This window comes from Alligator mississippiensis, chromosome 2, assembly GCF_030867095.1.
Source record: "Alligator mississippiensis isolate rAllMis1 chromosome 2, rAllMis1, whole genome shotgun sequence".
Taxonomy (NCBI): Eukaryota; Metazoa; Chordata; order Crocodylia; family Alligatoridae; genus Alligator; species Alligator mississippiensis.
The window spans coordinates 7,147,371-7,159,596 of record NC_081825.1 but is presented as its reverse complement, the minus strand read 5'-3'; positions in this window follow the sequence as shown (position 1 = coordinate 7,159,596).

The following is a 12,226-nucleotide window of genomic DNA, read 5'->3' as shown; positions in this document are numbered from 1 at the left end:
TGCTTTGCACCATTTTCTTTCCATGTCTTTGACCTCAGGGTCTGTTCCAAGACTGGATCGAATATTGAGGCTGAACAAACCAGCTTGCAATTGCCTGGATCATTCTTCCCCCTGCTTTTTAACACGGGGAGCTGGTTTTTGAGTTAGGGATTATACATGCTCAGAGAAATGGCCATGCATCATGTGACAGAGGAAGGCAAAACCCCTAAAAGCCTTTCTGCATCCAACCTTCACTTTTGCATTTCCAGCTTCTTAAAAAACGGACACACACATACCCAAGAGTTGTTCATTGCTTACCTAAGGGTAGTTGCAACAGCCCTGCTGACACAGCCAGCGAGGAAAAAATGTTTAGGATCAGCCATATCCCCCATCACTCCCCAGGTAGGTAGTGAAAAAACCACTCTTTGCACTGTTAATATTTTGGGGGTCTAGACGTAAATAAAGGCACCCGTTCCCCTCCCTACAAAGACCAAGAATTATACTCACAGACTTGGTTTTAAGTTGGTTAGCAAGGGATTTGATAATAGCATTCATCTCTCTCTAAGGTTATTATTAAGAGGAAGGAGATGGACTACTCTACGTGGCCAGAGAGGACACAGGGCAGCCTCCACCCATGACCTCGTTGTGTCCACGTCAAGGGAGATGATCTTTCATTAGCATCTAGCACAACCGAGCAGTTCTGCTATTTATCTCTGTTAAGGCAGCAGCCGGGACAAGGAATAACGGCCTTAAATTACAGCAAGGGAACTGGAGGTTGGATACGAAGGAGAACTTTCTATAGCTACAAGGGAAACTCATCACCGGAACAGATTGCCTGGTGGGACCTCCGTCTTTGCTGGCGAGACAAACACTGGGATGAGGCAACTCAGGCAGGTGGGTCTAACACGAGCAACTTGTTTCATTGGGGTGTAAAGTCTTCCACGTTCAGCACTTCACTCCCATCCTTTGCCTTCCTTGTCCGAGCTCACTGAAAATTGCTAAAAATGCATCACAGAACAAGCCACTGTCACAAATAAGGCTCCTCTCCGAGCATCTTCCTTTTAACGGCATCCATTGCTTGCAGATACTGCTTCAGCTCCTTCTGGTCGTCTACCACCTCTCCAGAGAGTTTCAGCTCCAGTAGAGCTTTTAATTGCTTCATTCTTCTGCTCAGGCTAGTTTCCTAACATCCTTTTCACTCCTGGTAGCCTGTAGTGTTTAGTGATTACTGCTAGGTACTTGCAATGAATCTGCTATAGACATGGCTATGCGACTATACTATCCCATACTACCTAAGCCCAGAATAATTCACTTGAGCCCTATGAGCCCTCCAGAAGTAGTCAAGGAGCAGCTGCATGTGGCTTTGTAACGGGCAGCTGTCAGCCAGGCTCCACACGGCAGGATAGCCACTGCTGCAGCCCCAGGAGATCCCCCAGACCCCCAGGTAAGGCTGCTGGGGCCAATATAATGCTGGCCCCAGCCTCTCCTACCCCACCTGGGGTAACCTGCCAGATGCAGGCCAGAAGGTGCGTGACACAAGCGTTCCCCAGGGATAACTAGCAGCAGCACAATGTGTCCCCGAGGGACAAAACCCCCATGCTCACGTGGACGCAGCCACAAAGACCAAAGCAATCGACCCTCCCCAAGTATGGGATTTTCCAGGACATTGTTGTATCCTAGTGTCCTTATCTTGAAAAAACTGGTCTCAGAATTGGCCAACCCCCCCCCAAAAATCCTATTCCTCCAGAATCAGGCACTATTTCAGGGTTTGCTCTGCCGGCCACGGCATTGCACTGGGGGCTCACGTTCATCTTGCAGTCAATTGAGACCTCCAAGTCTCTTTCGGTCGTGGCTCCAGGGTTTTTCAGTGAGGTTGCACCACTTTGTTGCCTGGTGCTGTGCGGCACTTCTAGGTTAGGAGGTAGGTAGTGGTGCAGGTAGCTAGGAGGTAGCCACTTCTGGCTCTGCATATGCATGGACCACGAGGATTTTTTTTCCTCCAAGAAACTAGTCATAGACACTAATGTGGTCTGTGAAGGCCCAGTTTTCTTCTACCCTATGCAAAGAGCCAGAGGTGACATCCTCATCAGACCATTTTGCAGAACGCCATGGGATCCTAGGGGTTAATTGCTCCCTCTGGCCTGCTAGCTGCAGCCCTTGAACTCATCTCAGCATCTCCGTACTCCTGTACCCAGCATCTCCAGGGCCCTCCAGAGGCAAAGCTTGAGCCTGGGTCAAGGAGGGCCAAATCCTCTCACTGGTAACTGTAGTAGCCTCATATAATCACGGGGAGGGAAGTGACCACCATGTGACATGGTTGTGTCCATGTCCAGCGAACTGACCTTTCACGAATCAGGTACAGCGCCTAGCACAATTGAGCAGCTCTGCTATTCATTTTAGTTAAGGCAGCAGCTGGGAGAAACCAGGGCTATTCTCCCCCTTATTCTTCTCCTATGAAAGAAGAGGGACCAAGAAAACATTGCTCTTAAGCATTAAAGCATTGGGACTTCTTTGCAATCGATTCGATATGGGCAGAAACTTGGGTTTTTTAAAAACACCTACTGAGATTGGAGGCACAGGAGAAGGAGATGGCCTCAAGAAAGTGGAGATGAGCTGGACATACTGGTGGGGGAAACACTTCAGCTCTACGGCAATAGAAATAATACAGCCAAGGAAGGTAGGGTTTGTTTGGTTCCTGCCCCGTCATTGTGTGGCTTGGATTCAAAATAGGGTCGACATCCTCAGCATGGTTTCTCCCCATGCCGTGCTCCCGTCCCTGGGAATTTAAGCAGACAAGTCACTGACTGAGAAAGATGCTTGACTGCTTTACCTAAAAACACCCTTAATGATCCTGGTATAATATTACATTCTTCACATGCAGAGTTGTCCACGAGGGGGCATTCACCGACATCCCAGAGTCGCATTTAAAAAAGGGAAAAAAAGGCATCATCTCTTGCCGAAGTGAACATACGGGCCAACCCGCCTGCAGACCTGGAAGGGACAGAGCAAAATACTAGGGGCAGGTAAGAGAAATGCACTTTGGGGAAGGTACCAGGTTGTAGCTGTATTGATCTAGACGAAAAAGCACGCTTCAGGGGGAAGAAAAGCATGCTTCGGGAAAGGGGGATTCACAGGCTCTGGCAGTGAAAGTGCTTTTATTGGGGTGAAATGGCAGCCTGAGCACCTGAAAATAATCCCAGCTACATTAGCAAACTTTACCTCTCCAAAGGAAGAGCAAAACATTTTTTGTTCCAACCTTAGAGACAATAAGGAAAGGAACTTGTGTGTTCGATAGCAGCCTCACGACTGCCTTCTGCAAGCCACGCCGGCGCAAAGTGGCTGAGCAGTGCAATAATCAGGGAGGTTGAGATTCAAACCCACCAGGTACGCATCGAACACCCGTTTCCAACCACTTGGTGGCAAAGGGAGATGGTGGAACTGGAAACCTATCCCATCACAAGCATACGTACATGGTCCTCTGCACCCAAATTGGAGCCGTGGAGGCGCTTACAAATCTGAGCCTCTTGTACACACACCTCTGCATTACTCATGTACTTGTATTAAATGTACCTGGGACCTGTTGATCGTGTATTAACAGCCATCCATTGCGATGCCCAGCCCCAGGACCATACAGAAGTCTGGAACAAGGTCTGGTGGGGGGTCAGGGCCAAAACCAAAAAAACCAGCCTATTATCAGTCCCAGTCTAGGGACTGCACTGCAGTCTTCAACCAGCTCTAGTGCAGCACAGTAACTGAAAGCCGTGCACACCTCATTTTGTGCACAAGTTATGCACATTATGAAGGTCAAAGCAAGCATTACCATGCGACCACTCAGAACATGTGAGCAACATTTCAGATCGCTGCACGCACGGCCCAGACCAGCATTTCAGCCTCCGATTCGATTCATGTAAACTTGAATATGGATCGATGATGATTTCCAGCTTCTGGCTCGTCCCTGGAAAAATCTGCCTTTGCATTTGAAAGGTTACGTGGTATTTATTAAACATGGAGGAGGGAGTGTAAATTCCTGTAGGGTGCCAATTAGCTGCTCTGCCTACCCACACCTGCTTTGCATATGTTTGTGAAGGGGGGGGGGCATATTGTGCAACGCTCAGAGAAGGCAGAGCTCGAGTAAAATTTCCATAGCGCTGGGGAAAAGGAGGGCTGCAGAGGCCACTGCTGGGATAACAATTGAATCCCGACGGATTCGGTCAAAACAGGCTGTTCAGTAGCCCTGTGGAATAAGTCCGATAAGCTCAATCATGCCTGGGGTAAGAGGTGTCCACATCCCCAAAGCATGCATCCTATCTGGAGCCAAATGCCCTATTTTCATAGAGCTTAGAAAGGCCGAACACACAAGTGGCCATTCCTCCAGGGCAACACTGGCACGGGATTTCCATACCTAACCACACCAGACTTTCCCGGGGGAGGGGGGCCCTTGTAGAGCCACCCCAGGAGTTTCCAATCAGATGTCTTTTCATTGGGGCAAAACGATGCACTGGAAGTCTCTGCAGAAGTGTGACACCGCAAGCGGTGAGGTTTTTCCAGTCCAAGATGAACTTTGGTCCATGGGAATGATCTAATTGGGAACGGTCCTGCTTGGAGCAGGGGGTTGGACTAGATGTGACTTCCTGATGTCCATTCCCACCCTCGTTTTCTAGGATTCTGTGATATGCAAGAAAATACAACACCTTGATAGTCAGGGCACTCGCCTGCCAGGTAGGAGACGGGTACAAGTCCCTGGCTCTGCCCTATACTGAATAGGGCTTTGAAACCCTCATCTCCCACATTGCAGATAAACACCCTGAACTCTAGGCTACTGGCCTCTTTGGACTTGGTTTCTCTTTCTCCCCAAGGGGAATTATTCCCCTTTGTAGCACACAAGATCCTGCTCCAAAAACTCCAGAAACCCTGGATATCCCAGGTCCCCAGCGAGTTGCCTTGCCATCAAGCTAGGGTGGGCACGCACGCACACACGCACCTTGTCCCAACAGAGAGCAGAAAAGGCAAAACATTTTCACAGGACTGAGACACTATTTCCTACCAGTCCCACTCAGTTTTAGGGCTGCCACCTGACCACTTCTCCCATCCTAAAAGCAATTAACAATTAAGAGATGAAAAATTAGAGCACTGACATGAGCCAAACATCAGTCATGACATTTTACAAGTACTTCGAGCACAACGGCTTTGGTGCAGAAAAGACGGTCCGTTTTGCTTGCATGCAGCACCGAGCGCAGTAGCATGCTGGCCTCCAACTGGGGCTCCACAAGATACTACCACAATACTTAGGAGTCGTATTGGAAGGAAAAGAAAGCCGGGTGTCCACAACATATTCTCTGTGGCATCCCAAATGGTTGTGGAGTCTCATTCAAGGGATGAACACACTTTCCCAGGTCACTGTGAGAGAGACTGGCTAATGCAGCCATTTCCTACTGCCCCACCAACATGGGAGCTAAGAAAATACTTGTCCTTCCTAGATCAGCAAGCTACTTGAGAGATTCATTCCTTTTCCAAGATGACAGCAAAGTGTGGACCGTAATAATTAGTCCATCCTTATGGAACGGCCACTCTCTTGGCCAACGCTCTAGGGTTGGAAGTAGAGACCTCTAGCACTGAAAGCATCAGCCCAGCCTGAAACAATGTGCATTGGCATACAAGTCCCCTGCACCATGCACTCAGTGCGATGCACTCATAACTGCCCTTGCACGGCAGGAGAGGATCTGGAGCCCTTTGACAAAAGGTCAACAGTGGAAAACGGCCGTGCAAGAGAGATGTACGAAACACCAAGCATGTGTGTCCGTGCGCCACACTGAAACCTGCATCAGCCGCCTTAGTTCAACACACCAGATATCGGTGCACCTCATGGGGGTTTCCCAGGCTACTGGGCTTTGCTGGTTGTCACGTGGGACTGAGAAGAAATTCATTTTTAATCTTCATCTTTGGAAGTTTTTGAGACCCGGCTAGACAAAGCCTTGTCTGGGATGATGTAGTTGGGGCTGGTCCTGCTTGGAGCAGGGGTTGGACTAGATGTGACCTCCTGAGATCCCTCCCACCCTCATTTTCTATGAGTCAATATCTAAATCAGGTTTTTTTTTTCCCTATTTTCTTTTTTTCACCTTCCTCTGAGCCATTGGGTGCTGGCTATAGCCAAGCTGAGGATTGCGACTGAGCTATGCTAGTGCTTGTGCAGGGACTAAAACCTGAAGGTCTTACCCCTCCACTCAGGGTCAGACTGATGCAATATTTGGGGTCAGGAAGGAATTGCACCCCATGGTCAGGCTGGTATGGACTATGGGGATGTTGCCTTCCTCAGCAGCAGTGCACATGGCCCTCCACCCTTCAAGCACATTTTAACAACCATTGCAGCAGCAGTGCACTGACTCCCATATTCCCCCTGCTTTACCTATGGTACGTTCAAGTGTTATGCCTTATGGTGGTGTTGGGGTTGACGGTGCAGTCTTACCAATACATTACAGAAGGATTATATATGATGGCTTGGATGGGGCTGATTCTGCCTCAGGCAGGGCGTTGGACTAGATGACTTCTGGAGACCCCTTCCAGCCTCTCTCTCCTATGATGGTGCAAGTCTCAGCATCCCGAGTGCCAGAACTGCACACACGACTCACTGCACACATCTACAGCTACCAACACACACGTGCCATCACCCAATTTGCATATGCAGTTGTACGTGCATGCGAATTAGATGCCCAGTGGCAGACACTAAATTTGAGCCCCGAAGTCTAAAATTCCTCTGGTTGCCAGAAGCTCAGCAGTCAGTTCGGTATCTCTGAAGACAGAGGCAGTACCCAAAAACACCCGTTCTCTCTCTTCCCTTTTTGGGGTAGCAAAGCCTGCTGGGGTCTACGGAAACCTCTGCTGAGTTCAAACAAACTTTTGATCAAGGCTCTTAATAATGCTGGCTGAGAATCAGCATTTGGGTGCTATTAGGCAGCTCGTCTCATGTATAACTGCACCAAATATCCCCCCCTCCAATACCCCACTCCATGAATCCTGACCAGGCTCTTCTTACTATTGCATGGCAGCCCTAAAACACTAAGGGCCTGCTCAAAGCCAGGATACATCATCTCCATGCTCATCCTGCCAGAGCCCTGCAGGGTCTCTGCTGATCCCCAGCATCACCTGTTGGGGACACGGGCAGGCCAGGTGCAAGAGCCAGGACATGTGCAACTGAAACCCAAGCAGGTGCCAGAGCATTTGCTTCACAGGCAGCGGCCAAGCTCTAGGTAGTCCCATAGGGCTGTTCATGGAGGGAGAAAAAACAGATGTAAACAGCAGTTACCAGATGAGTTGCTTGGCTATTCACACTGGAAGGCAATAGAAATCACTTTGCGCACATCAGGATTTCTCGCTGGCAGATTTTTCTCCCCGATACCTAAAATGATGCTGATGCCCTCCCTTTTCCCAAAACTCTCTCATGTTTTATCAACAGCCCTTGTAATAAGCTGCCCATGCACATGTTCATAGGCATTTATCCCATCCAAGCAGTTGCTTTGCAGGCAGAGCAAAGCTCCCACCGCTGTCCTGTTAACCTGGACCGGAGAATCAGCCATCTGATGAGGATGGTCTAAACGTTTTAGGCCACTAAATAATAGTTGGGTTGGTTGAGCATAACTCATTTCTGCACTTAATTCTAGGTAAATTCAATGGGGGTCAAGCTCATTTAGCCTTGCAGGCAGAAGCCAGACTATGGGCTACCACTTCCAAGGTGCAAAGCAGCAGCATTAATTCCCTGGGTGCTGGTCCTGCCGGCACAGCGACTCTGGGAGCCGTGACGGTTAATGCCGCTGCCACTGCTGCCATCCTCACCGCATAGGGAATGCATCTCCAACGGGGATCTCGATCTGGAAATTCAGCAGCAGAAAAAGCAATGGTTTTCCCCACCGCCCTGTGTTCATCAGGCCAGCACCGAGGGGGTTAATGCAGCCGTTAACCCTTCAGTTGCTGGCCCCACCAACAGCCACCACTGCTTGCCCTGCCACCAAATTTCCAGCCCTGTGAGATGCCCAGTGTAGCCTATATTTGACACCTCTGCCCGAGTGAAGATGACCAAGGTGAAATTGGTTTGGAGCAAAAACTTTGTTTTTTGGCAAAAACATGATGCATTCAAATGATCCCCAATCATCCCCTCAACTTGCCTCAATTCTTTTCAACAGCATTTTTGAGAAAAACAGCTAAAAAATATCAAACATTCAATAGTTTTTAAAATGCTTAGATTCATCCACCCCACACCTCCCAATCAAATTGACCTCTCTTTCACTCAAAGTTTCCTTTGATTTAATAGGTTAATTAAAACATTTCATGTCAACACCTTAAAAAAAAAAAAAAGGAGTCATGTTCAGGACATATTTCATTTGTTTCAGGACAAATGAAGTGTTTCATGTATGGATTAGCGGAAGTGATGTCTTTTATTAGACCAACAGTATACATTGGTGCCAGTATCTCAGGTACCAGGGCCAAGCACCTTAGGTACCTGAGAAAGTATTTGGTACTAGGGTTGGGTATTTGACCGGTCAAATATAGTTCAGTCAGTCGACTGGTCAAATATGAGTAAAAAATTGTAATCTAAATTACCAATACAGTCAAATAATACTCAGAAAAAGCACCAACGCACCATTAAGAAACGTGTCAAAAAGCAATAAATCACCATATTTATGTCGCCTGTTATTTGCTCAGCTCCTGAGATCGAGGCCTTGGAGTTGGAAAGCAGAATTCAGAAACCTCACGACAAGACGGAGTACAAAAAGGGAGGAAAAACTCCGAGTCCAACCTTTGCTGAAAGAAAATAGCATCAAAACCTGCAAGTCAGGGTCCCTCTCCTGGAGTCGCGGCAGAAACGCAGCCTTGAGATGTCAGCCCGGCGTTGGAAATCTGCATTGATTGAAGCCGTTAGAAGTTCCTGGCAGATGTTACGCTGAAGCTGTGATTAACCAGCGTAAGCTGGCCGCGCATGCAGGCAATTAACGGGGGCAATTAAAACTGGAAATTAGCTACGACATGACTACACATTTTACTTGTACTAATGTTGTGGCTGGTTTCCATTGTGCCATAAAACCGAACATGTGGCGGGGTGGGTCGGACCGGTACAAGTTCCCTGCTAGAGCAGCAGCTGCATAGCTAGACCCCCCGGCCGCTGACAGATGCCCGTTTCACGGCACGACAGGATTTGATCCTCGATCCCAACCATCATTCGCCATGCTCGTGGCAGGATGCACGAGAAGAAACATCTCATAAGTTACCAGGCGCACGGCAGGCAGCTCAAATTGCCCTCAATTGCTTCGCTGCTGCTGGATTCGAGCCCTACTGACTCGCTGCTTGACCTCGTGCAAGGCGCCTCGCTTTTCCATGTCAGGGCAGAAAAAAAATAAATGGGGCGAAAGCATTTCATGGCAATCACGTGAGGATCATCTAGCAGATTATACATTTCTTTGAGCGCCTCAATTGCAAAAGCACGAGGGTGGAGAGCAAGGGATGGCAACACGAACAAGGGTCGAGGGATGCAGTGAACCTGGCATTGGTTTAAACAAGCTGCAGACCCTCAAGCACGCGTTCCCTCTCCAGGAGACGCTTGTATCCCTCCACATACAGAAGAAAAAGGACAGCTCTGTCCCTCACATTTAAAAGGGGACATGGAAAAGTTGGAAAGGGTTCAGAGGTGAGTACCAAAAAAATCAGAGAGGGGCGGACTACAGCAGTGCAAGGAAGGGTTGGAAGAAGTACGTATGTTTAGCTTGAAGAAAAGGAGATTAAGCAAAGGCATGATAATAACTCTTAAATGCAGGAAAAGCTTCCATGAAGAAGAGGGAGAACAGGTGCTTTCCTGATAGTGAAACAAATACGAAATAAAACCCCCAAAATGCAACAAAAACCCCAATTATCCCCCAAAAATAACGTCGTCGACAGGCCTCCCAGCTCAAATCCGGTGGCTTTGCACTCCCAGCACAAACAGCGAAGAGGAAACAATCTCTCTTTGGCAAACTTGTATTAACAATCCTACATAGCCGTCTGATTTACTGAAGCCAGGGTGCAGTAGATCTGAAAATTTCAACCTCAGGTCTGCTGCTATAGCTCTCCGGCCCCTTCTGCACCTGACATTTATGGCGCAAGTAATGGGCAGGGGGCTACACCTGCACCCAAGAAGTGCCTGCGTTTCCCAATTTATGGTGCCATAAAATGGGAAACGAGTGATGAAATATTCTCCACGTAACGTAAAATGTTGTTATGGCTGGTTTGTATGGCACCATAAATTTAACATGTGGCCCAAGCTGACAGTCAGGTGATTGCTAGTCCTGGGGTCCAGAGCGCTCCAGGACCCAGGCTGAGTCCCCGGTGCAGCGCCAGGGACAAAGCCGATTGCTGGCCCAGTTTTCCGGTGCACAGAAAGCCCCGGATGATGATCCCAGGTTCCCTGCTGCACTGGCAAGTAATGGTGTGATTGGGACCTGATCCCATGTCCCAAAATTGTGCACCTGGTGCAGCAGAAGGTGTGATATAGTGCTATTAAATGCACGCATGTGAGCCAGGGTCCTTGCTTACACAAGGAGACATGTTATTCAGCCATGACCCAAAGCAGGGGTGCTCAACCTCTGCCCCACCGGCCAAATGAAGCCTGCCAAGCCATTGCATCTGGCCCAGGGTCCCGATGGGTTGCGAAATTTGGCAGCGGAGGAGCAGTGGCCACCCTGCCCCGCCAAATTCCCACGCCCCCTCTCTCAGCTCAGTCAAACCAGGGCTGGGACATGCCCCATGCCCCCTCCCTGCGCTGGACCATGCCACCTTGCACCTGCTGGGCTCCATCGCCACCTCCCGCAGCCAGACAGAGGTGCCACCGTGGTCACATCCAGCCCGTGGATGGACCCGCCACTGCCCATCCGGCCTGGCAAGGAAAAAGTTTGAGCACCACTGTTGTAACACACTTCTAAAACAAAAGCAAAAGTCCTGGAAATCAGGTTCTGCGTAACAAAGAACATCTTTCAGATGCTTTCCCTTGCATCCACACTCATCGCGGGCATTTTCTATCGTCCAGATTGAAACGCAGATCAGACGTTCGGGCTAGGTTACATTTCCACAGAGCTGCGTTGATGCAGCCCAGAAAAACAGAGCTCTGAATGTTGTCACAAGCTCGGCCTGGGCAGTTCTTGGAAATATTGTGGTTTCGAAACACGAATGTATAGCGTTTTTCCACGTGGGCTCTAGGTGGCATCTGCTCTCAGCAGATGAAGCTTGCTGTTCAGATAGCAGCATGTTTACTGCACCCGAGACGGAGCGAAACGACTCCTCCCCACAAAGACAAGATCAATATTAGCTCTTCATCTTTATTACTGAAAGCGATGTCATCTTGGATAATAAGCCGATTGCAGGGTTCTTTTGTTTTTAAACCCCTCAAAAACAATGTATTCGGTCTGCCTTTTTCTTGATGTCGTTGACCACAACATTGGGCGGGGGCAAATGTTTGTCAGGCCATCACAAATTAGCCTTCTGCTCTCCCCCTGTGCCACCCCAATCCCCTTCACCTGCACAACCTGCTGCTCTGCCTTCTGCTCCCCGTCCAACCTGTGGCTCTGCTTTCTGCCTCCTGTCCCATCTTCCTGCGCCCTTGCGTGATCTGCCACGTGCTACGCCCATGCCACTTGCGGTACCCATACCTCAGGTTGACCACTGCTAGGCTACAAGATGCAATGCATCACCCGTCAGCCAGGTCGCGGATGTGCCACGGGTGATCAGAATAATCAGTCGACAAAACTCCAATAAAATAAATATCACTGCTGTTGTGTTCACAAAGAAGCCAATTCCAAAGAAAAAGACCTTAATCTAAGCGATGCCTTGGGCAGGGACAGGACAGAAAGTAATACATAACTCTCTCTGGAGCTTCTGGACTCCTCTGCGGTCGTTTCTCAGAGGACAGAGTTTGGTAGGAAAGAACTTATCCTTGCAGGGTTTTCTCCGCAGAGCAAGTCCCACCAACTGGAGAGGACCAAAATCAAATGCCAGGAACTCTCTCCTGTCTATTCTGAAGCCGTGAGATGGGGCATACGCCTGAACTAAATGCTTGAACAACCTCGAGGAAAAAAACCCAAATCCGTGCTGGTCACTCTACATGGCTCTAATAAAGACAAAACGAGGTGATATTAGAAAAAACTCTCACTAGGAGGGTAGTAAAACACTGGACCAAGCTACCCAGAGAGGTGGTGGGATCTCCTTCTTTGAAGGTTTTTAAGACTAGGTAGAT